This window comes from Pteropus medius, unplaced genomic scaffold (assembly GCF_902729225.1).
Source record: "Pteropus medius unplaced genomic scaffold, Ma_sr-lr_union100, whole genome shotgun sequence".
Classification (NCBI taxonomy): Eukaryota; Metazoa; Chordata; class Mammalia; order Chiroptera; family Pteropodidae; genus Pteropus; species Pteropus medius.
In genome coordinates this window covers 16648111-16675309 of record NW_024351543.1, presented here as the reverse complement: position 1 = coordinate 16675309, position 27199 = coordinate 16648111, and the positions used below count along the sequence as shown (strand labels likewise).

At 34.1% G+C, this 27199-nt stretch overlaps 1 pseudogene; it reads right to left on the bottom strand.

Moving 5' to 3' along the window:
* Nucleotides 1-1794: 1794 nt before the first annotated feature.
* Nucleotides 1795-22111, bottom strand: LOC120586622 (60S ribosomal protein L35a-like; annotated as a pseudogene).
* Between the last annotated feature and the right edge of the window lie 5088 nt (nt 22112-27199).

Here is a 27199-nt window from a genome sequence, read left to right as displayed (position 1 = left end):
TTTGTATAGAAATTGACACAAAATAATTCTGACAACAGCTGAAACAGCACATCATAAACTTTCCAGAAGAATCAAATAACATAGACCAAATTCAGAATTGTAAATTTTCACCCAGCTATTTGGGTATGTTAAAGTACTAACCACAAAAGAAAATTCATGGTGATAAAATTTGATATAAATTTTAAAAAAGACAATTTGTAAAATTTGCATGGAAAATAATTGACCCAGAAAATAATTTTTAATAAAATTACAATTAAAATTCTTTAATGATCTGATCTAAACGATTATATACACAATCGTGGAATAATTATCTTGCTGGTCTAAATGATGGGAAACAAACCCTCTTTATTCTCAAAAGTTTAATGGGTCATTTTTTTTTTCAAAACTCAAAAGTCTAAATTTTGAGAATTTAATAAAATGAAAATGTCACAGTGACTACTCTGAGGAATGGAGGCTGAATATTTTATGGCCAGTGCCTAGGGAATGGTGTCCATTCTCTTGCTCCTCAAAGTGTGGTCTGCAAAACAGCAACATCAGTATCACCTGGGCCTGCCAGCAGTGAGGAATCATGGTCCCTAATCAGATCTACTGAATCAGATTCTGCATTTTAACACGATCCCTAGATGATGTGTATGCACATTAAAATTTAAGAAGCACTATTCTGTTCTGATGCTTCATAAGACAGACTTCAACCATGAGCTTTACCTGGATTGTTTTCATTTCAGTTTATTTAAGTAACAGACTGCATGGTGATACCCCCCACCTTTATGTTTGTACAGACAGATATGTCTTTTGTTCCTCATTTGTTCTATTTTCCACTTCATTTGTGCGGAGACATAAACAATGTAATTTGAAAAGAAAACCTTGTGATCTGTTTGGAAGTTGAATTTTGTTGCTAAGATATTTATAGAATAAGAGACCCGATGTTCCACATGTCCTTGATTGTGGCTTCTAATGTTTTGGTTGCTAATAAGCACCCTTCCCTTGGTGTTTGAGCATCTCAAGTGTTCTTGCTGAGGCAGCAAGGAAAATGCAATTCTATGCTTGTACAGGATGTTGTCCTGGTAATGAAAATGATGTTAATCTTCTATCTCTTTCAGCATTGATCAAATGTGGACACAAACTTTAGGAACAAAAATAAAACTTGGACCGCTAGAGTATGAACTACACTTGGCTAGCTCACTGTGATTACACTTAGGGATCACTGTAAACTTTATTTAGTCACGTAGCAACTTCTTAGGATTTTCCCTCTTTTTCTATTACTTGTACATTCTTCAAAAAGCCTGGTCAACTAACTATTTTGATCTCCAGTCTATTCACTTGGTTCCTTGGAATAATAGAAAGAGTGCTATTCTGAGTCTTAGGAGGCCTGAATTAGTATAGCGCCTACTAAGGTTGGAGGTATTCAATAAATGTCCATTCTTTCCCTCCCTTTCATTTTTAACTATTAGATAGAGGACTTAGAAGTACTGTTTAACTTTTTTGGTTTTCATTTTCCTCATCTTGTAGATGAGAATTAGACTGAAAGACCATGTATATACATACATTTCCATGGATCTATTATTATTCATGATGCTTTTCGGGTTGGTACGTCCTAAGACGAGAATTACTTGGATTACCCGGATTTGGTAGAGACGTATTAGCTGCCATTCTGAGCCTGGGGAAGTTGAATGAATGGGGGTCCAGACTCCCTGCTTCCCAATACTGGGCCCCTGGACCTATTGTACATACTACAGCTCTTATTATTATTATTATTAGAAGAGAACAAATCCACTTTATTCACTTTCAATGAGTTTAAATCCGTGAGGGGTAAAGCATAAAGGATTCTGTGTCCAATGCCCTTGGCAGGAAGGTTGCTTCAGAAGTTGGCATGATCATGCCACCGTTTCCATGAGCACAAGTTACCTTTCCCCAGATTACCCTGGTTTTGTTCGTTTTGCTACCAGGAGTCACCGTGTTGTTCTTCGCTTTGTACACATAAGCACATCTCATGCATAGATAAAACTCAATCTCATCTTGAGCATAAACACCTTCGATTTTACGAAGCAATGTGTTCCCTATGGTTCCAGAGACCCTGCTTATAGCTAGCAAAAATGGCCTTGGACCACAGCCTTCTAGAAATATTTGTTGTTTTATAAGTCCTGTTCTCAGCAGGCCTCCGCAGACTCCAAGATGGCAGAAAGAAAGACTACAGCCCTTCATAAAATTTTGACTGAGAAAAATTCCCAAGCTCTTAAGATATAAGTGTGATACCTGATTCTCTAAGAAATAAAAATAATTGATAGTGCAAAGCACATCAAAATATCTAACAGGAAGCAATAAAGAACATGTATGTGTATGTCCTTCTAGTCTTCACCTTGTGTAGTGACCAAAATCCAGGAAGCATGGCTCCAAAAACTATTTTGTATGAATTAAGCCACTAGATAGCCTATACAAGTTTACTTTCTGATTTTTAAGCTTTCTATTTAGATTTTATTTTTAAAATTACTACCTCAAAGGCTTCTAATAATTACTTTCCTCTTCAGGTGTCTTTTTCTTATTTTGAATTTTCGAATGGTTATGTTTCATGCCAATTAATCATGAAGTCATCATAAGCCAGAAGCATTTAGGTCCATATGGTTAGATTAGATATCCTCAAACCGGTTTCATTTTAATGCTGTTATTTTTAACTACTATTATCTATTAAATATGCCCTTAGAGTTTATGCTTCTACTCAGTCTTTGCTATAGAGATTAAGAAAATGTGTTTCTAATCTATTTGTTCTGCCAAGCATTAAATTCCCTATGATAAAAAGCCAAGTGAGTATTTACCAAGTTTCTTGATCAAAATTATGGGTCATTCTTTAAGTCACTCCTAAATGTGTCATATTTTCATGTTTACTTTGTTGATGGAAATGTAGATGCAAGAATAATTAAACTCTTGGCTAAAATTAAGAAAAGAGAACTGGCTGATGTCCTTAGAAGTTCATGAATTTAGTTGCTTATTTGTCCTACTATATTATGTCTCATCCTCCCATGGTGTTACCTGCCACCTGTAGATGAAGCAAATGTTTCCAAAAGACGTAATTTTCTTTCTTCTCATTAGTCTGGGGACAAAGTTCATGTTCCAGCAACATCCTGAGCAAGACTTTACCACCATACATGTTCTATTTTGAAACTCAATCAGTTATTCTTGAAAAAGAAATCTCAAGTTTCAGTCGACAGAAAAAAAAAGCTGGGTGTATACCGGTGCCACAGAAACTAAGAAGTGGCTTTCCACTTACATTTGTTTTGGTTGAGTAAAACAAGGACACGAGCTTACCTCATTCTTTTAAGAAATACCTCATTTTGTAATTGCATACAAATTTATACTCTGTAATAGGGAAAGACAATAAAAATGTCTTCCTTATAGACATGTCATAGGTGTGAGATAATCCACCTATCAGAAAATTTTCTGATAATGTGAGAAAATTATTTCTAGATTCTCTACACCTTAAGTTAGCATTAAGAGATTTGAGATGGTCAATTTCAGATGTATAGATTATATCGGAGTTAGTTCAACCTCTTGGATCATGAAGATAGTTAGTAGTGGAAATTTAGAAGAGTTTATTTCAAATCTTTGAAATGGTGACAAAGTAATTATACTTTAAAGAAGCTTTGATTGTCCAACAACCTTCAAGTATGATTCCTCAGCTTTCAGCAGCACAGCAGACATATTATCTACTCATATCGTATGTTATCGTGCAAACTTGGTGAAGAATTATAACTGTAACACATATTAATTAATTAAAAGTATTTTTGATGAGAATGATTATTGATTTAATGGAAGTATTTGAAGAAAAGGAACCCCAGCACAAATTGAGAAAATAAAAATGCACTCAACATTATGATATATGTTGGCAGCTGCTGTTATGCAAACTGCCAAACTAAATATCAAAGGTGTATTTTATTTCTATGAATGAAAATGACTGCAAATAATGAAGCAATTTAGCATACAGCACACAAGAGCATTTATCTAGTGGTTCTCTATTAAGGACATTCCATTGTAGACAAGGGTTCATATGATTTTGCTAACTTTCCTTAGGGGTTTTCAGAGCAATTCTGAATTGAAACAATAAAAACCATTCTCTTTACTTAGCAAAGATATCCATGTGTTAGAGATGGTGATGACTATGTCATGATAAAGATATAAAGATTTTACAAATATCACTTAGTGATCTGTTTTAATCTTGACAATTTGTGTGAGATTATAAATGAATCATTCCGTAATGTCATTTGCTGAATTATAAGATCCCTTCCATTAAGTTTTTCACTACAAGCTACTATTAAAATTCTTTAACTATGGTCAAACAGGAGCAAATTGCCATATCTAGTAAGTTTATTTTGCACTTTGCATGTGCAATTCTCCTGCTTAACTTTCTCCACCCTCCTGAGAAGTCTGAAGATTTGAGATAACTTCAAATCTGGAGTCCGCAGAGCTAGAATTTGGCAAAACCTAGGGTACATCCAAGTTCCTTCCACAAATTTCCCTTGAACTCTAGTCATAAAGAATGTGTGAGACCCATAAAGTATGTCTGTCTAATAAGGTATTTAAGTATGAGATCAAAGGTTGATGTCATTGCTGTCTTTTAGTTGCTATAAACAGTAATAGAATTGCAACTGATCAAGAAGTATTCAGTACAGTGGTTTTGGACTGATTTAAAATTCAAGCAAAGATTCTATTAGCATTATTTCCCTCTTTCTAGTGAAGTGATCTACTTCTGGTCTATATGTAGTCTATTGGTTTGAGGTGTCAGCAACATTTGATAACATACGTTTGAGAATAAGCAACAAATAGTTGTTCTAATAGTCTCTAAAATGTACTAAGTTTATTTCTCTCTAATTCTCATCTGAAGCTTTGAATCTTCATAGAATTGGCTAGACATAAATAGTCCTGCTCAGAAATGACCTCTAAACATCTTGAAGGTTAGGAGAGTAGGTAGTCTCAGATTTCTTTCTGATTTGTGTTACTTTCTCAAATAGAGAACATCTATGAAAGGCAATGCCAAAAGTCTCTTGGCAGACATGTGTGCCCTACACATTACATGGTAAGAGCCAAGCAGTTATTTATGGTAGTCTTAGAAACTAGAAGCTTGGCATTTAAGGGAAAAAGTTTTGTATGTGTGTGTTTGTTTTTCAATAACAGAGTGATGCTAGAATTTCTAATATGCTAAATCAGCACATTTTACTTTTTTCAGACTGGCAAAAATAAAAATAAAATAATTGTTTCTAGGATTGCTGAATAATTATTAAGATTGCTTCTCTCTCCCTTCCTCATGGTTTGACCATGTGTTGCATCGGTTCTGTTGTGGTTATGCGTTCTGTTCTGATAGTTACTAATTTGGAACATATGCTATCTTAACTGTGCCTTGATCTCTGTCATATTTTACCACCATAACCTTGCAAGGGCTTAGGAAGACTTGGATACATGTCAGAAGAACTTACCAACCTCATACGTTAGCTGTGCTGCACAGCAGAGCTGCAGAAATGAGCTGCAAATTTTAAACAGTATATTGAGTGTATGATTTATTTGTTCGCTGGGTAGGTCAATTAATTATTTCACTGTGATGCCACACTAAATTGTAAATAGAAAGAGAGAGAAAATGAATTGTCACATTCTGTGCCTGTATCTCTTGCCACTTAGGATGACAAAAGCAGTTTCTTCCTGAATGCAGGTGATAACTAGAAACATGAGGATTTGGGCTGGTTGAAAGGTGTTGGTCAGTGTGCCTCAGAGATGCAATTTGAAATGACTTTAAAGATAGTGTACTACTACTTTCAAAACTTTCAAGTTCTTGAGAGAGTAATTGTCTTTGCCATTTCAGGCTGCTATAACAAAAATACTATGGACTAGATGGCTTAAACAACAAACATTTATTTCTTATACTTGTGGAAGTTGGGATGTCCAAGATCAGGGTACTGGCAGATTTGGTGTCTCGTGAGAACCCTCTTTCTGGCTTGCAGGTAACTGTCTTCTGATTGTGTCTTTACATGTGGAAGAGAGCTAGCTCTAGTCTCTTTTTCTTCTTATAAGAACACTAATCCTCACCATTGGAGCTCTATTCTCATGACCTCCTCTAGACTTAAGTAGCTTCAGAAGGCCCCTCCTTCCCAGTACCATCCCATTGGGGATTAGGTCTTTAACATATGAATTTGTGGGGGGACCCAAACAGGCAGTCTATAACACTATTACAAGGCAAGAAAAAAATAATAATTCATATTCATACTTGCTATAATAGGTGTTACCTTTCTTGGAAACACAAGGACTGATGGCTTTCTCAAATTTCTAAATTTATTCCCCCTCCAAATTTGAATCAATTATTGTATTGATTTAAATAATGTGTTTCTAGATTTTTTGCTGAGGGAGAATGGGAAGAGAGTTAAGAAAGATAAAACTGACATATGGGGACAGTTACTAAAAGATTTTTTCTAGTACAAAGATGAAGTTTCTAGATTATTCATCACTGAATCACTACCCTGATAACCTTTGCAAATAATGTCCCCTTTTTTTCCAATTTGAAAATATATTTGTGTTGGCAAAATGGACCATGGTTATGTTTTCATTAGTTTAAGTGGAATTTGAATGGTCTGTCAGGGCCCTAACTTTGGCCCCAAAGTCTTTTACTAGGTGAAATACTAATTTATTTTACTTGGAAATAAGAAGCATTTTAATAGAAGAACATTCAGGAGTCCAAGTCTGCCCCCTTGGCAACAGTGATTTGAGGTCAGTAAAAGCAAGTAAATACTCTGAACTACTAAGAAGTTACCAAAATACCTTAAAGTAAATTGCTTGAATGAAAGTTATTTCAAGAAACTTCTGTACCATCTTCACAAAGACCACTCAGTAGCTCTCATAAAAACAAATTCAACCTCTGATGAGGTTGAATCTTTTCCATTTCATCTTCACATCATGAATCATGACTGAGTATGAATATATGGCACTAACAAGTGTTTCAAGCCTTCTTTTTGGTTTATATGTCTGTATGTATCCAAGTTTTTACAAAGTTTGGACATCGGGGCAGATAATTCTATTCTTAGAAAAGTAGACTGTACCCATCATGTTAACTCACTGTATAAGCTTGGCCCTAAATGTAATGTGTGGTTCACATTCATGGGCAGTTTATCACATATCATAGAAAAGCACTACAGATTTACATTGAGTTTCACTTGAGGAACATGACTAAAAATAAATGTGTATACACAAAAAAGTCAATAAAACACTAGAGATTTATGTTACGATCATACACATAAACACATTTATAAATGGGTTGGCCTCTTACAATTTATGCGCCCTAGATTTCTCAAAAAGACTGTAGGTGACTTACAAAAGCATATGCTTTGCAATGAATATGGTGAACTCTAACTAGAAATAGAAAACCATAACATTGACAGAAAGTGGAAGGAAATATATACTGTTATTGAATACTAAACTTCCTGGTAACTCTAAAAAAGAGATACAAATAAGGAACATTGTTATCCTTATTATAACTAAGGAAGTTCCTCAAGAGAGACCAAAGTTTTTCCTGGCAGAAAATTCTACAAGAAATGTTCTTAATTTATTTAAGTTAGAGTTGCTTGGAAGCCAGTGAGTTTGAATTTGTCTGGTGTTTAAAAACAGTACTATGAGTGCATTTATGTTTCAAAATAACAGGCTTTGGATTTTTTCAGTATTATTTTTATAAAGGTCATCCGATTATAAAGAAAAGATAATAAGCAGCAGTTGGCTCACTTTGATCAACTTCATCCTTGTGGTCAGTAAGGCACATGCATCTGGGCAGCAACACAGTGTCCAGGCAGCCTGGATTTATATCCAGCTGTGTGTCCTTGGTCAAATTCTGTGACTTCCGTGACCTTCAGGTTTTTTTTTTTAATCTATAAAAGGATGTTAAATTCCATGATTATTGAGATTACATTAGAAAATATATCTAAAACATCTGAGATTATTACAGTACTGTCTCAAACATTGATGCTAAAGATGAAAAAAAATATTTTTCTCACTTTTTATGATTACTTTCCCACTGGTCACTAATTTTAACTTGCGTGATAGAGGAATATGATGTACAAATGAATGAAAATAATCACGAAAATTATAAAGTCTGGGCTTCTGACTCAGGTAGTTCCATTTGTCAGCCAACACCAAAGTTATTTAGGATTTGTAGGAAATGAGTTATGATGTGGGTTTCCAAAGCTGAGGATCTACCCTTTTGGAAACAAAACATACATATTGTTTCAAAGAATAAAGGTGAATATTCATAATGAAAATCTTTCACATATGAGATTGTACCCTTTCTTGCTTTTTCAAGGTGATTCTACCAAATTAAATTAAACTCTTTTAGTAATTTAGGGTTATTTAGACTTTACTCTATTTTAATATGATGCGAACTCTAGGGCAGTTTGTGGACCTTGTAATGTTTGTTCCACACGAGAGACCCAGTTTCCTGTGCATTTGCAATCTGTGAGTCTCACTCTTCCTTTTACCAGCCCTGTAGCCACTTTAGCCCCTTCTAATTTATTACATACAATGTACTTAGGATTTGAAAATCAGATAACCAAGCCCATTTTTACCTGTGAGTGAAATACAAATAAATAGAATCTAGTCATTTAGATTTCAAGCACTTGGGTTTTTATACATGAACTCTGTACCTTGTCTTTAGTTTCTTGGAGCTCCTTTTGACTTAATCGATATTTTTCACTGTGTTCTGAAAAGCTGAAACCTTATTCTGTTTTCTCCAAGAATTACTGAAGACTGGTAAGACATGGGGAGTGCCTTACATCCACAAAGTTTAAAGTCATTAAAATTCTCGAATACTTGAATGCTCAGATATATTCACTAGTAGAGAGCCACAGCTCTTTTCCCAAGTTTACTTTGCAATTATTCACAAGAGGTAACTGTTTATTCCTTAAAGAGAGGATATATATATATCTTTCTTCTTCTTAGGTTTTAGCCAAGATTTAGCAACACAAATCATTCAAACATTCTCCTGTATATGTCACCTAGATGACTCTTGATAATAGTCTGACCTTTTTCTTTGTGTTTCATTCACAGTAAAAGTGAAAGACATTCTAAAACAACCTCTAAAGTGTTTTAAATTAATTATTAAATGTCTTTAAGAGTTAGTTTTTATTTCAACTAAATCACACTTACAGCTTTCTTTGTCCATAGGTTATACTTCTCAGTACACTGTAAAGGGGGTATTTTCATTTCCTATCTATTCCTTAAAGCCAAAGTGACCTCAGACAGGAATAAGTCGCTGTCTTTCCCACATGACACAGGAAATGAGAACAGAGCTCTTATACTTTCTCTGATATATGTGACTACAGAATTTCCTCTTTCTCTAATTTGGTTCTTCGTCACCTTTATTGAAATTTTCATTAGGCAGTTAATTTACTTCTTTTCATTTGACTCAACTATATAAAACTGAATTCTGTACAACATTTGTTCATTAACAATGAATAATTCCACCTAATCTTTCTGTTGTGTTTATAACATATTTAATAGTTCTAGAATGCATCTACCAGTTCTACTAATGTTTACTGTGCTCTTAATCTGTGCTGTACTCTGAGATCAAGGCTTTACATACTCAGTCCAGCTCCATAATGACTCTCCAGCACTGGTAAAGTTATAATCTCCACTTTACAGATGAGGAAACTTGCCTCTGTTAGCTAGTACTTTGAGTGATGCCACTGACGCATGGCCATGTGTCTGGGTTGATGCCTGCAATCAGAGAACTTCACTCTATTCCCATATTTCTTTCAGGAGTAGAGATGCATTCTTGGGCTCATCTCCATTTGACATAGGGATCAATTTTTTCACAATTTTAGAAATTTCTTAGAAGTGTTTTCCTACTCTGCCAAATTGCATTATTATTCTCATGCAAATGCTAGCAAGTAATTTTCACTCAGTTGCCTGTACTTGCACATGATTTCAGAGAATGGAGCTGAGAAATAGACAGAAAGCCATAGCCATTGTGTGGCTCCCAGGGAAATGAATATGTGTAGCCAAGTCGACCCTCCATGTCACCTGTCCCTGCTTTTGGGGGGATGGGCCTAAATTTCACAGTATTAAGCATCAGATAAATATAAAATAGGGCTTTATGTACCATCTATATGTGAAAAACTCCCCCCCAAAATGTGTTCCAAGCCCAGCTTTCTTCCCAGAAGTGCAGCCTCATGTACCCAAATGCCTGTCACTTATTCTGACAAATAGGTTGGTATTCTTTGCCGAAAATCAAGAATTAGCATTCCCAATTTTTAAATGGCAAGAGAGGTGACAGTTTTCTCCCTGTTGACTGCTCTGTTCCCTCTAATAAGTGTGGAACCAGTCCTGGGTTGGCTGACAGTTGTAAAGTTTGAATAATTCGTCCTTCCTCTTATTTTACCATCCCCCAGGGGCATTTACGTCAAAGACCAGCTTTCTTTCTTGCCTTTTGTGAAAATATTAGAGAATCTTTTAAGTAATCTATAAGATACTGTTCACCATCCTTGGTAAATGTAAAATTTTAATAGCTCATAAGAATTTTCAGAAGCAATAAAAGTATTTTTAAATGATTTCAATTTAAGAGAAACAATAAAGCATCAGTTTGTTCACTGTGTGAAAGAATTCTCTGGACAGTGTCCTCTCTTTGAATAAGAAGGAGTTTCTTGGATGTGGGCAGAAGAGAGAGACTGCCACATGTGGGGAGAGGAATAAACAGCTTGAAAGCCACATTTTTCTTTGCTCTCTGAAAGATATGTCTGTTAAGGTCTAGAATAGAGGTTAATGTTACTATCAAAAGATAAACCCAAGTCCTGCTGTACGTTCTGGGCAAAGGTTTACATTTTCTGAACTCAATTTGAAGCAAAACCAGAAAAATATGAAGCAAAAAAAAAAAAAAAAAAAGAGGTGCTAACAAAACCACAATCCTTGAACAGTTCAGTTTATCTTTTGGAACAATGAGCTTTAAAAAAAAAATCACATAGAATAAGACTATTTATATTTGCCGAATACCAAATAAATAAAGGGATCTAAAATCACTTAGGACATTTTCTGAATTGTCATGGGAGATGTTGCAACACATTACTTAAGATGTGTTCTGTAATCTGATTTTTAAGGAAACTGTAAGATACAGTATGCAACATTTTTTCAGATTCCTCTATTTTCTGGAATAGTAGCAATACTCTTTTAAAATAGAAAATATGAAAAATTATTGGGATAAGTGAGATGTAATTATTGGGAAAATAAAGGAACTGGAAGATTATCAAATAACTTTTATTATAAGATATAAATTATTAAATATAAATAAACTGATATTTAATAGTTTATCTGATGATCAGTATGGAAAAAGTGAATGTTTTTAAAAGTAATATTAGTCTTTATAATACTAAGAGAATTATCAGCCAAGTTACCATTTCTGCCCTAACAGTTTACCAAAGAGGAGGAGAAAATCAATGAAATACTGTTTAACACTGTAACCTTATAAAAGACAGGCAGTTAAAGATCACTATTTCAGTATTATTTTTTCCAGAGCTTAATATCACATAAAGAATGATCTACATAGTGTAGAGAAAGGAAAATGAGGAAAGTAGGGGAACAGTAAGATCTTAGAAGGCATTTATTAATTCATTTAAAATTTTTAAATTTTCTTTTACTAATAATGAAATCTAGCTGATCCATGCTCTCTTGAGAAATCTTAAAAATATGAGTTTTTTTTTTCCACAGATAAGCTATCCAGCAAAAAACTCCCTTGAATAGTTTTTATTTCAGAAAATCTTTTTCTTAGAAACATTTGGGTATAGCAGAAAGATCGCTAAGTTGAGAGTCCATTGCCGATTACAGCAATGATTGATTATAAGACATTACATACCTTAGTCATTCTCTCTGAATGTCAGTTGTCTGCCTGCAAAACAGAGGTTAGGTTAAGTTTTCATAATTTTGTACAAGATTTGTACAGTGCTCTTCAATTACTAGAAAGAAATCCTGCTGAAGAGAATATTTTTAGGAAAAATGTGAGATGAATATTATGTGTGAGGTACGCAAACATGGGTGTGTCTGTGTGTGTGTATTTGATAATAGCCCATCATGACAAGACAATGATCAATTATCAGTAGTTGGCATACATTTTCTATAAAGGGCCAGATAGTAAATATTCTAGTTTTGTGGTTCATACCGATGGGTGTGGCTATAGGTCCAATAAAATTTAATTTATAGAAACAGGAATAGATAGGATTTGGCCCATGGCTCTAGTTTTCTAACCACTAATTATACGTGCTGGTGAAGGTGTATCAACTGGTGCAACCTTTTGGGTGGGCAAGCTTGAGGCCATGTCAGAAGACTTTATAAAAGTGCCTGGCCTTTGACACTGCTATCTCATCTAGTAATTTATACTAAGAGAATATTTGGCCTCATCTATAAAAGATATATCTACAAGGACACTTATCGTAACATTTTTTATCATTGCAGCAAAGGGGTAACAAACAAAAGCCTTTTAAATAAGAAATAAATTATATGTGCATTATAGTTTATTATACGAGATACTACATATCCAATAAAATACCGTGTGTCTGTGTGTGCTGACATGGTATGATATCCACAACACCTTGTTAATTGGAAACAAAAGGAGCTATAAAAGATTAAGTAGAATATGATTCTGGATTTGATGATTATCTCTAGATTATGAACCTAGAAGTAATTTCATTTCCTTAATATTCTACTTTATGATATTTTTGTATGTAGTATATTGCTTTCATAACCAATAGAAAAAACAGCAAAGGTATTTCAATTTGTAAAAAAAAAATTATAATACTAGAAAGATTGTTCAATTATGATGGAGCAGATACTTTCAATAAGATATTAAAATATTGCATATTCCTATAAATACTCCCAATGCTGTTAATTTAGTTTTACGGAGGGGATTCAAACTCTTAGTGCCTCATAAACGGAGGCACTTCAGCTTTGATTTGAAGAGATCCATCACCATGCAAACTCTCTTATAAAGGAGAAGCTTGCTGCATTTAACATTATAATTTAGGCTCTTCTCAGCTTGTCTGAAATGACAACAAAAAGTCTTCTTACCTCTTTAAACCATATGGTCTCAGTCAATCGAGACATTCTTTGGTCTTTCTCAAAGAAGGATGCATTTCACAAGTTTATTATCCAACACTGTAAAATAGATTATTCGTTGGGTACTTCGGGAATATAGAGAAAGCTTGAAAGGCTGTCCGAATCCCCGGATCTATGGCCCTCCCCAATTTTTCTATTTAAACTACAAAATGAAACCAGCATGAACTCTTTTTTAAGTCTGCCCTGGTCTTGTTTCCTCAGGAACATTTTAGTTAGCAACAATGGTTAGCAACAAATTCTACCAGAAGAAAACACACAGACAAAAAATTTAAAAAAAATAAAAAAAAAACTATAACAACTTTTTAAAAAAGCTTATGTAGTGCTTAGTATGCTGTTAACACTCTTTGGGGGTATATATATATATGTATATATACATATATATATATGTATGTATTAGCTCATTTAATCTCATAACAACCCTAGAAGGTAAGTATTCTTATTATTTTTTATTATTTATTTTATAGAAGAAGAGAATGAGTGAGGCACAGAGAGGTGAAGTACTTAGCCAAATTATATACTTCTAGTATATGGAGTTAGGATCTGAACCCAGGTAGATCGAGATCTAATAATTTCACTCTATTGACTCACCACACTTGCTATGTAGCCCCCAAGGCCATCTCATACTAATTTATGAGATAAGTGTGCATAAAAAATGGTAAAGAGGTAGTATATAAAACAGTACATCTTTTATAAGTTCTCATGTATATCTGAAACAAATAAACAAGCAAACACCCTGATTTGCTTACCTTAAAAGAAATTGAAATGTTATTCCAGGTCAGGAAGAAAAAAGTGGTTTTCAACCATCTGAACTAAAATTTTAACAAACTAAAAACTATAATTATATGTCTGGGCTAGTAGCACAACAGTAACGCCTTCTGCGTGGATGTTATTTTGCTAATCCAGAGTTGCATCGGGCTGGGATGCAGGTAATGCTTTGCTTAGGTAACAGGAAATGCATGTTTCTTTGTCTTGAGTAGCCTCTTTCCACAATAGAACTGAAGGTGTGGTAGAATAGGAGACTTTGTCACCTCTTTCCTACCTGAATCAGAGATAATTGATGACAGCATGTTCATAATTTCTGAAGTCATTGCCTATATAAATCTCAGAAAATATCTTCAAATAACAGTAAATTGTACTTTATTTAGATGTCATCACTTGAAATTTTATTTGTATTAGTGTTGTACCCACTTTAAATTTTGCACAGAAGAAGCCCTTCTTTATTATAAATGCCAATCAGAAAGTCAGTCAATTATTGTGGGTAACAATTTTCATCACAATGTCGATCAATAAAATGTAGATAATAATTCGCTTCTTATTTTCATCAAGATCCTGACCAGTTGGTCTATCATTACTCTTCCATCAATCACTTGCAACAGCAATTGGACAATAAAACCATCCCTCATTATTATAAATTCTATTATTAAAAAAAGTAAGAGGACAGTATAGAATTGTCCAAACCTTAATAGGTATTATATATATACATGTACATTTTTCATAATTGCTGAGGTATTATTTTAATTCAGACATTTCACTGGCTATATTTTCAAGACATAAAATAACCAAGTCAAAAACAAAAAAAAAACTGTTAGATATTTTCAAGAAACCACTTGTTATTTCTTTGAGGCTAAGTTCTTTCAGAGAGCAGTTTATGTAGATCTGCTAGGAATCAAGTTAGGTCCCACTATATTCATGGTTGCCAGATAAGCTTGTTTGTGGATTGAAATTTTCTTAAGAAAGAAATCCATTTATAAAAATTTAATGAAGGAGATGAATGTTTTTTTGTTTTTTTTCAATAAAGTTCTTTGAAGCTTTATAAGAAAAAGAAAAAGTGGATCAAACCAGAAGGCCAAACAGGCTTCTATAAACTCACTGTCAAATGTCATATGTCAGCTTCCTAATATATAAGTAGCCTAATAAAGTAGCCTTCTAATATTCAAGCTACCAGTCACCCAGTGCAGATAACCTCTCCCCCATCCTCAGCATCTAACTCTCCATTCTGTAACCACTCTTCAAAGAGGAAGAACACTTTTCAGTTTAACAAACAAGTTCTTTACACAATGTTTCTAACAACAAGAGCACAGAAAAGATAGCAGCGAAGCTCTAGGATATAAAACATTTGTGGAAATGAAGAATCTTGGCTAATAGATGTTATTATTTTTTAAAAATTATTTATTTAAATGAGTTTCAAGTATACAGCACATAAGTTAGACATCTATATAGTCCATAAAATGATCCCCACAATTATTCATTCCCTCCCCATGCCCTCCACCTAGCCATCATATTAATGCTAACTGCATTCCCCAGGTGCTATTTTTTATAGCAAACCTAACTCTTAAATGTAAAAGCTGCTGAAAGAGAGTGGGATCATTTCATATTTGAGCAAGTCTTTTCTATTGAATCACAAATTGCCAATTGGATGATTAGGAAAACAAAGATGTATATACATGGAACAAAATTCTCTTTTTATCCTGATTCTTTTCTGTCCCCCCCGCCCCCCCGCCGCCCCGCCATAATTCTGTCTACTCTCTCCTCTATAATGTGTACTCTGTATGGCTTACTCATGTTTTCTTTCTTTCCTTTTATGTTTTCCTCATTTTTTTCTGGTCCTCCCTTTCCTGCTGCCAATATTTTTACCTTCTTGGTGGCTCTCAGTTACATCTGGAATTTGTTTGGTGGCAAGCACAATATTTAGGGATAAAGAATATATTATCCACTGATTTGCAGAAAAAGGTGAACTAGGGCAAAAGACTATTTTAGTCTTATATTCCTGGTTGCCTTGGGTTTAGAGAAAAATCAAAGAAAATAAATTCCATTGGATTTATCTTTACAAATATTAACCAGGATAAAACATTTCAAGTTAGCAGGAATGTATGAAATGCTTAACAAGCCTGGCAGCTATCCTAAACTACAGAAGAAAAAAATAATCTAATATACGATTCTAGGATCTCTAGTGGTAAAATCTTGTTTCTAGCTTTACATGACCCAACAACCAAGTTCTCTGACAGAAAGAGAGAGAGAGAGAGAGAGAGAGAGAGAGAGCAATTATATCCTGCTCTCCTGTCCTATTGCTTATTCTGTGCTTGTCTTTGCTCTATCTTATTTATTGGCACACACATACAAATATAGTAACCAAACATAAAATAAAATCAGTTAGTTCTGGTGCTGTCAGTCTGTCCCCTAAACATTCATTGCCTCCCATTGCTTCACAATAAAATCAAAACATCTACCCTACCAGTTAAAATTCTAAATATCTGGTCTTATCTCCTTTTCCAAATTTATGCTTCATTGATGCTCTATTGGTCAAGATAGAATAGGATTTGTAGCAGCAACATTTAAACCTCTTAACCTCAGTAAAACTAGACTTAGGGAATATTTATTTCTCACCAATATGGCCTGGTACAGAACAGAAGACACTTTCTTCTATCTATTAATCATTGATTGAAAGTTCCTCCACTTTCCAGTGTTCTCTTTCATAGGGTTGCCAGATTAAGCAAATAAAATACAGAATGTGATTTTGAATTTTAAGTAGATTTTTTTTTGTATAGATATGTCCCATGTGATATTTGGCACATAGTTACACTATTTGTTTTTAATCTGAAGTTTGGTATTTTTGAAAGAAAGTAGTGTAATAATAATATTCTTTGTTCATATATAAATAATGTACTTGTATAATAATTTAGCATATAGTCTACAGCATTTTATATAGTATTACAGTATACTACTAGTATATAGTAGATGATATTATAGTATAATAGCATAATAATTTTGTGTTATAATAAATTTTAATATAAGCATATCCCATGCAAATTTAGGGACATGCTTATATTGAAAAGTTCACCATTTATCTGAAATTAAAGTTTAAATGAGAGTCTTGTATTTTATCTGACAACCTTATATATTTCAGCAAGTGTCTTCCAAGGTGACAGCAGCCAGGAGAAAAAATAAATGAAGTGTATCACTGGCACTCTTTTTTCATTTGTCCTGGAAGCAACACACCTCACTTCTACTCACAGTCTGCTAGCCAGAGCTGGTCACGTGGCATTACTTTTTCTGCAATGGAGACTGGGCTTAAGGGCAGCTCATGGATAATGGGTGACCAGATCAGTGAGGTCTCTGTTACAGTTGCCTTGTAATACTTGTGCATCAGTAAAGAGAAGACAGTGATTACCTAGCAATAGAGAAGTCTGGAAATACTATGGACATTTAAAGTGATGAGCACTGTCTTCTACCTGGAAGTGTCACGTTGTAGAGAAAAATCTAAATTGAGCGTTGGTGGGGAGGTAGAGAGAAAATAAAAGGGCACTTCATGGATAAAACAGCATAAACATTGCCACAGAAGTAGGAAAGCTGGAGCACAAGGATGAAATTGACATGATCCTGCTGATTACAGTTCAATTGGAATGTAGATCTCTCAAGATTTGTCTGTCTTCTCTATTTTTATCTTATTAAAAAGAAGATTTAATTTTAGATTGACACATGATATCCTATGAAGATGATTGGAAAAACTTGGCAGAAAGAGGGTTGTGAATTATAGATAAAATTGGCGAGAGGATAATGATATATAACAAATACAATTAGATGGCAAAGATGTACATGTCACTGTAAAAATAGTCTCTTGCTTCTGGAAAAGAAAGGCAGAAAGCTTTAGGTTCCATTCACTGTTGTGGACTGAGTACCCGCTGACCAGAAAATTAGTTTGCTTTAATGAGATATATCTGCAATATCCCCAACACCCCCTCAATAAATAAATAAATAAATAAATAAATAAATAAATAAATAAATAAATAAATAAATAAACAACTCAAGCCCATAAATGCTTTAAAAAAAAATGAAACACTACAGGTCAAATTAGCTTCTAGACTTGGATTCCAGATTTTAGGTGTGAATACATTTCAGGAGCTAATCAATGGAATTTTGAATATCAGAATTGAAAATGAAACTCTTGAAACAGCACACCATGGCTTTAGAGAGTAAAAGGAATATTTACTCTTGCTAGGGTTGGTGGACAAGTCTGATCAGAACATCATGAAAAAAGTGTATTTCTGTACTTGAGACTGTTATCTGAATGTTTCACATTCCGGCCCTTTTTGAAAGCTGAGTAATTATTCCAAAATCTCAAGATGTTTGCTGTAAGATCTAAATTGCTATATTCATCCCTTCTGACTAGGTATCCATATTCAGGGGCATTCATTAAAAAAAAAAAAAGGAAAAAGAAAAGACACAAATTTTTAATGAAAACAGTCTTTGTACTCTAGAATCATCCCTGTAGCATGACTCTGAAAATGGCCTGGTCTTTTTACCTTATTTTTGTAATCCCTGAAGTGTGCAGAGAAACCGTTTTCTTTAAAGTACTCTAAAAGACGCTGTGAATAAAGTTAGTTAGTATTAAATGCAACAGTTGTCACCGCTAAGCGAAAAGTGAATAGCGGTAGTGTTATTCTAATAGTTTTTCTTTCGATCTTTTTTTTGTCACGATTTTTTTTTTTTTTTTTTGGACATTGTCTGAAGGAAAGATAGGGGAAAAGAAAATCACCACACTTAACACTTCATAATGGAAGAGTCATGTTTATCCATAGGTGGTCATGACACTAAATGAGAATGCAAAATCTGTGTTGTCTTTGTCTGTTCAGTTCTTTAGGGCACTGTGCTCTAGGTAGAAGCTCACTACAGCTCCATGCCCCTGAGTTCCAAACCTTGTTCCACCACTAACTAGCCATGTAACCTGTGGTACATTAATTCACTTCTCTAGGACTCAGATTTTCATCTGCAAATAGGCGTAATAGGGAGCAGTATCAGCCTCATAAGGTGACTGTGAACATTAAATACATCAATATCTGTAAAATGCTTTGTACTCACTGTGACTTGCACATAAGTTCTTTAAAAATGTGAAAGAATATTGCTTTTATTTACAAATTACCAGAGAATACCTTGCGGAATGTATTTTTCTCCCTCTGTCTGATTATTTCCAACTTTCTAAGTTTTAGGCAAATTCAATTATGAATGCTGTCTTAGGAAAGTTCTCAGGAAACTAACTCTGGGGGTGGAGATTTACAGGTAGAAGTTTATTGGGGAGTACTCTTGGGATTAATAGTAGTTGGGAATGAAGGAAACAGGAACAAGCAGATGGAGAAACTGGGCTGTCACAAGTCTTCACCAAAACCTTGAACCCATGGGAAATTCTAGAGCTGGAATGGCTCATCCAGGTTCTATAACCATCATGTGCATGTATGTAATATTAGTATTGTCATCTGTCACCAGTGTATAGATTCGTTTTAATAGAGATCTTACATGCTCAGATTGAGAACAATGTAAAGCAGTTTTCTTACAATACCAAAATTAACTGGGTAATTTAATGAAAAATAACATTTCTCCCAAGCACTTGCTTCTTATAGATGAAAGATCGACCATGGGAATTTTGATATTTCAGCTTGTCATTCTTTTGTAGAGTAGCTACGGTCTCTGAGTTTGTGAGTTGGTAATGTTTGAACATTTTATAATTATCGTAACTTTTATCAAGCATTGTTCACTATGAGCTTTGTGTTTTCATTTCCATGGCATAAATACCATTTTAAGAAAAATAAAGGGGGTTTTAAATGTACCCATCATTATTTCATGCTAAGGTATCACCTGTAATTGTTTCTAACTGCCTTCTTATACTTCCTAATATGCAATTATATTGTAGCTAGGTATATTTATGGTATGTATATATTTTTCTTTGCACTTTTTCTTAAACTTGACATCATAAATATTTTCATGTAGCTACTAATTTTTACATATGTAATTTTAATAGAAACACAAGACTCCAATGAGTTGCTGTACTATAAATTTCTTAACCATCCTCTTATTTGGCTTTTAGCTTGTTTCCAGGTTTTCCCTATTAAATCATACTATAAATTATAAATTTCTGAACTCAGCAAATCATTTCATTCAGTTAACTAGCAGTCGATGCTGGCACACCAGAGAATAAAGGGCAGACATTACAATGATAATACTTAATCTGTACCTCAAAAGTACTTATGAATGAAAGTGAGGCACAGTCATTTAAATAAGTAGCCACATAATAAAACATGGCCAGTGACATTGTGGGGCAGAGACAGGAGTGATTATTTCTAACTACATAGGAGAGAAAGAGTCCTAGAGGAGGAAAGTTTTTAGGTTAGGCTCTGTCAGATGAGTAAAACGTAGACAAGGGAAAAAGAGTATTTTGAGCCAAAAGAAAAGTAACAGCAAAGAAAAGGGAATGTAAAAGTAATTTACGGATGTAAGTAACTATGAGTCATCTGCTGTGATGTCTTATAGGTGATGAAGAGGTGATGGAAAGGATGATTCAGAGTCAATTTCCAGAAACTTGGCCTCCATAGTAAAGAGTTTGGATACATCCATAAGTAAAAAGACAGTTTTGAGCATAAGATTGCCATGATTAGATTAGTGCTTCAGGAGAAAGTCACTGGCAGTAACATGAAGCATGTTTTGGTTGGAGAGAGAGACAGGAGACTCTCATCCCAGCTAGAAAGATATTGTACTAATTCAAGAAAAATTTATTAACTTATTCTTTCACTCTTTGTTCTTTCCTTCCTTCATTTATAATTCCTGAATATATGATCACCTAGCAGGGTGTTAGACCTGGGGAAATTGGAATAAAGATCAAAATCTATTTAAAATTATCCATTCATCAAACAAATGTGAATTGAGTGCCTGCTTTGTGCAAGATGGGAAAATCAGAGTTGAATTAATCTCAATCCTTGATCTTAAGTTTGTGGTCTGGTTGTGAATAGGGCATAGCATTTGGTGATTACAGGCCATCACAGTAGCGATATAAGTAGAACACTAAAGTTCTTGGTCAAGGGACATTCCACAAAGGAGATTAGACAGATACTCTAAATGACTCTTCACCCCAACTCTTGAAGAAACAATAGATCAGCTCTGTTCTCTTGTGTTTTCTCCTGTATCTACAAAGAGAGAAGCAAAATCTAAACCTAGAAATCTAGACGGAAAGGAGACAATACACAAGCCAAGTCCTCTGGCTACCTGGAGATCAGGAGGAATTAGAACATCTGGAAATAGTTTATGTTCATTTACTGCGTTTATAGGGACATATCCCCTTCTATGAAAAACGAAAGGCTTTGAGATGCCTGCATTTTATCTCTGTTAATCTCAGTCTAGAGAGGGGTTAGATCTTTATCCCTGCCCCTCCTCTCCATGAGTTGCCTTCAACCTTATCCTTATATAGGCATACCCCCAGGACACCAGACTGTTGTTACTGCACCACTTAGATTTCATACTTATAGATGAACCACTGTTTTATTAAAGAAAAATGCTTTGTTTAAAAGGACAAGACATTTTTCAAAACCTTTTTCAAAACTAATGTAATAATAGGAATTAATTCTTATATACTACCTATTACAGCTAAATTAAGTGCTTCCTGAAATATAAGAAAGGTAAAACCAAATTATGTTTGAAATATATAATTTTTGAAAACATATTTAAATATGAGACATGTTGAAAATGATTAGCTACATTAGAGATTCCAAAATTTGCACTTTATTATTCTGCTGTAATCAGTAGGCTTTCAGCTACCATAAATGTAAATGAAGAAAAAGCTTATGACCAGGTAAAATGTCTTCTGTTTTCAGTGGACAAAGTGGTATTTCAAAACCATTCTTTACTCAATGGACTGTTATGTGATGGTTTGAGGCAGGAGTTAACAGCCTTTCAGTTGTTAAGATGTGCTTCCCATGGCCCTGGAGAGGTAGGGTGGGTGTAGATAAAAGAGCAAATTATAACAGGCAAGGTGTCTAGAGAGGACACTGCCAGTGCTCCAATCCCCTTGGCTCCCTTTCATCTGCTCTCACCCCACTCCTCTGACTTCAGTGTGCTTGTTTCCAACTGCTAGTATCTGTGACTCTTCTACCTGAGGTGGTCCCACTAAGGCTACTAGTGCTGCTTTGCCTGTAGATACAACAGCCAAAAGTCCCTGAGGCTTTAAGATCTTCATTGTTGCCCCCCAGCGGCTCATACCCAGTGACTCCTGCTACCTGAATGTGAAGGTCCAGCTCCCTGGCTTAGACTGGGACAGCTCTGAGGTATGACTTACACATCCAACTCCTCTACGGGGTCGGGCTAAAGTTACCCTTCATGAAACTTTGTCTGAAATCATACACTTACTTGATTTCTTTTTCTTTGTCTGCTTCTGTCACTACAAAAACATTTTTTTTTTTTTTTCTGAGAGTACTTCCTTAATAAGTGGCTTTCATATAAGTACTTGTTCTAGAATATACTTCTAGGGAGGCTGAGGGCAGTGCCTCTGTGTAAAGCGTCTCTTCCTGTAGCCTACCTTTTAGAGATATATTCTGGGTTAATAAATCTTCTAAGCTTACAGATAACCTGAGATGGATAAGTATGATGAAATAGAATATTCCCAACTACCTGAAATGGTATCCAATAACTAGATCCAATAACTAGGATTCATAGGAATAGCACAACTGGGTTGCCTATGTGGATGCCACTTTTTAAGATACCCAAGGTCTGTGCCCATCTCTATCAACCATGTTCTTTCTGTAGCCAACAACAATTGCAGAAAGATGTAGAAAGAGCTGGTGAGACCAAGCTCTAGCTGGTCTATTAGTAAGATGCTATAGATGAGAAGCTAGAAAGGGAAATCTAACAGAAGGCAAGTTGGGAATGGGTGATTTGCGATTTTTTTCTGTTTGATTGATTCAGAGACACTGATGAACTGCAGAGTAGAAGAGCCAACCTCTGCCCAAAATATCCACATAAACTGACGGTTACACATTGAAATCATCTAGCTATAGTCCAGCTACCAATCTGATTAGAATTGTAACCCAGGATTTAAAGAATAATGGTAAGCAGAGGGAAATTCACTAACTATTTATAAATGTAAAATCTTGTTATTTTGGGGAAGTTGAAAAATATAACCTACAAAAACCATCCTATGGCTAAAATGAAAAGGAATAATATCTTGAAGACAAGAGGAAAAGCAGACCTCTGAACACTTTTTATAACAGGAACCAGAAAAAATTTAGAAGGCTATTTGTCATATTTAATCTGATTTAAGAAGACATTGCCTTTGGTAAACAGGAAAAGAAAGCCACAAAATAGAATAAGCTGAGATGAAGGGACAATAGGATGAAATAAAAAGAAGACAGGATGTGAAGCCAAGGCAACAAGCTGGGATGAAATGAGAGCTTGGTGAGATAAAGGAGGAGCACAGGGAGGCAAGAATAACAATTTCAAAATGAAAATCACACTGGAGGGGACCCTTCCGCATACACGTATTCCATATAGCACATAGAAGAACAGAGAAATTGATATTAGATGAAACAAAAGGTATACAGAACAAGCAAAAGAAATGCAAATTAAGAATTATAGGTGTTCTGGAAGGAAACTAAATTACTTGGTACAGAAATAACTGTTAGAGACACCCTTCCCAAATCTGGGAGGCTGAGAGAAAAGAGATGAGAACTAGAAATTCAGCTTATACAAGTTTGCCCCGATCCAGGTAAAACTATTTGAAGGAGAATTAGACATATCCTGATAAAATTTCTAAATTATAAAGAAAAAGACAGACAAGCATCTATGAAGAAAAATACAGGTTGTCTCTAACGAGATTAATATTAATTTGGCCTCATAAAATTATTAACCACAAAATTTTAAAGGATGAGAAATGTAAAGAAGCAGTCACTTAATTTATTTAACAAATATTGAGCTCCTAATGTGTGTCCAACACTATAGTAGATACTGAAAATACAACAGTGTAAATTTTACATCCTGAAATGATCTGTATATAGAATTTAATATACTTGATCATCACAATTACATGCAAAGACTTATGTAAAGGTATATTCATTCATCAAAGTTATTTATATGTTAGCCTCTACCCCTGGAATTTCTTATTCAGTAGGTTTGGAGTAAGTCCCAAGAATTTGCATTTTTAAAAAAGTTCTTGGATGAAACTAATATAGCTGGTCTAGGAACCTTACACTGAGAACCATTGAATTATATTGGAATTTGGGAAGGAAAATAACAGAAATTCTCAACTGCACTGGAATGATTACATAGTTGTAGCCACTGAAATATTTTTGAAGATCAGTTCATGCTGTAGAAAAATCTCAACATTGCACAGATAAGGAAGCATATAAGACTTTATATATCATGCTCTTTAACTATGTAAAGAGGTACAGTTAAAAATAGAGAGATAGATGTCAAATAGACTGTCACAAATTTCAAAAATAGATAATAGTGGTTATCTCTATGCCATGTCTTTAATAGTTAATTTTAATTTTCATCTTCATAACTTTATATATTTTATAAATGAACATGCATTAACTTTATATTGGGAAAAAGGAAAATAATTCCCCCCATAGACCTAGTTCAAATATTGTCTCCTTAGTGTCTCCCAAACCATTAAACCAAATGCCATTTTTGAATTTGTCTATCTTTACACCATGGAAATGTTCATTACATTTTATATCACTCATTAAAAATTGACATTAACATTTTAAAGACTCTGCAAAGTCTCGATGTTAAGAAAAATCATTTAATATTACTTGTTTTAGTATTTTTCAAATTTATTTGTCTACCAGACAGTGCAGAACACCTATCACTCTTCTAAAGAATAAATAGTCCAAAAGGTGGCATTAGTTATTCTTTGACATTTATTGAATGAATGAATGAAATCAGTGAGAAAATGAACCATTGGCTAATATATGTTGAATACTTGCTTAGTAATCTTTTTCAAGTGGTAAAACTTAACTAATAATTTCCTTTCAAAATATATTAGCATTTTTACTTATATGTACTTAAACTTCTCATTATCTAAGTACTAAACTCAACAAACTTTATAAAGTGGCTAATAGATTCAAAACACTGTAACTTACAAAGATATTTTATTTTACGTGGTCAGATCTCAGCCTGTTATTAATTCACTATTTCCTCATTAATCACAGCCTTCAAAAATATTTTATTCACTTCTTAAAGATGACTGCGTATATACATGATCATTATTTAAATTTATTAAACAGTGAGAATTTCATTCAGTATGGGTGGAAAATGGCAATTGGAGAATCCAAACATTCTCTCACAGAAATATACAAATACCAGATAGAATTTCCTGCTTTTTGCAAGTTGATGACACTGTATTGCCAAATATATATATGTATATATATAGTATGCCAAAAATAAGAACCCATCTTGAATTTTATAATTAATGATGTTCTTTGCCTAAGAATTTTTTTCTATCATAATGGCTACATTCCATTCCAATACTGCCTAATATCATGGTATTTCTTATGGCGCTTTATGTTTTGCAACTATATGAGATATATAAGAATATGTAAAAATGTTCAGAAATACGTGTTTAATTTAGCAATGTAAATAGTATGGCATATACTCCTGTATAAACACTATGCTTCCCAGCATACCTACGCATCACCAAAAATGAAAAGTAGAAACAAAAGTCTCTGAAATAAGAAACAAATGTTGGCAAGGATGTGAAGAAAAGGGAACCCTCGTGCACTATTGGTGGGTTTGCAAATTGGTACAGACACTATGAAATGCCGTTTAAAGGTTCCTCAAAAAGTTAAAAATAGAACTACCGTTTGACCTAGCAATTACACTTCTGAGTATCCAAAGAAAACTAAAACACTAATTTGTAAAGAATTATACACCCCTGTGTTCTGCAGCACTATTTATAATAGCCAAGAAATGAAAGCAACCTAAGTGCCTAGAAATATACAATTGGATAAAGAAGAGGTGGTACATATATACAGTGGAATATTTCTCAGCCATGAAAAATGAAATCTTACCACTTGGAATGACATGGATGGACCTAGAGGATATTATGCTAAGTGAAATAAGTCAGCAGAGAAAGACAAATATCATATGATTTCATTTATATGTGGGATCTAAAGAACAAAATAAGCAAACATAGTGGAAATAGGCTCATAGATAGAGAGAGCAAACTGATTTTTGCCAGATTGGAGGCGGGGGCTGTTGAAGAGCTGAGTGAACGGGAAAGGATTAAGAAGTACAAATTGGTAGTTATAAAATAGTCACAGGGAGGTAAAGTAGAGAACAGAGAATATAGTGAATAATATTATAATAACTATTATAGTGTCAGATGGAGGGATGACTTCATAAATCAGATCACTTCATAAATCATGTGTCTAACCATTATGTTGTACACTCGAAACTAACATAAAATAATATTTAATGTCAACTTTAATTGAAAGATAAAAATTTTAAAAGGTCTCTGAAATAGGGAAAAATTATTAATAAAATTTAAATTTGTTATTTTCATGTGAGGATTACAAAATGCTTTCCTTCTGACACTGCTTACACAGCAAGTACACCAAAATAGTTTGTTCAGAAACATATAATACAGTTAAAAGATGTCATGATTTTAAAAGAGAAGAAGACTTCAGGCATGACTGGAAGTAAAGATGGCATTTTATTATGTGAAATATGTTTTTAACATATCTTAAGAAGCACAAACACTTCTCTCATAACGAGATGATAAAAATCAAATATTTTAATATGGAATGCTATGTTGTAAAGCTCAGAACACCTTAAAAACATATTGTCTCACTTAGTAAACATAGAAAATGAGACAGCCCTATTAGATTTCAAGTGAAGATCAAGGTCGTTCAGTGAATTAGAAGAGCATAGAATGGAATTAACCGTGGCTGTCTACTCATTGTGCGTAAATAGTGATCTTAATAACTTGAAGTCAACACAAGCAACACTTTAACTTATTTTGGGGCCACACCTTTTTGTAGATGATAAGGTAATAAAAATATGTTTTTAATAAAAAAAATTTGAGGTCTTTACTGACAAAAAATAACAATATTGCTTATTTTATAGGTGTAGTGTTTATCAATGTACCAGCCACTGTTTTAAGTGATTTACATATACTAATTATTTGAATCTTCACAACAACCCTGTGAATTATAAATAGGTACTATGGTTACCTCAATTTTCCAATGAGGAAATGGAGACACAAAGGTTAATAACTAGGATTTGACGCCCAACCTTCTGATGTGAGTTCAACTGCTTAACTAAGCTG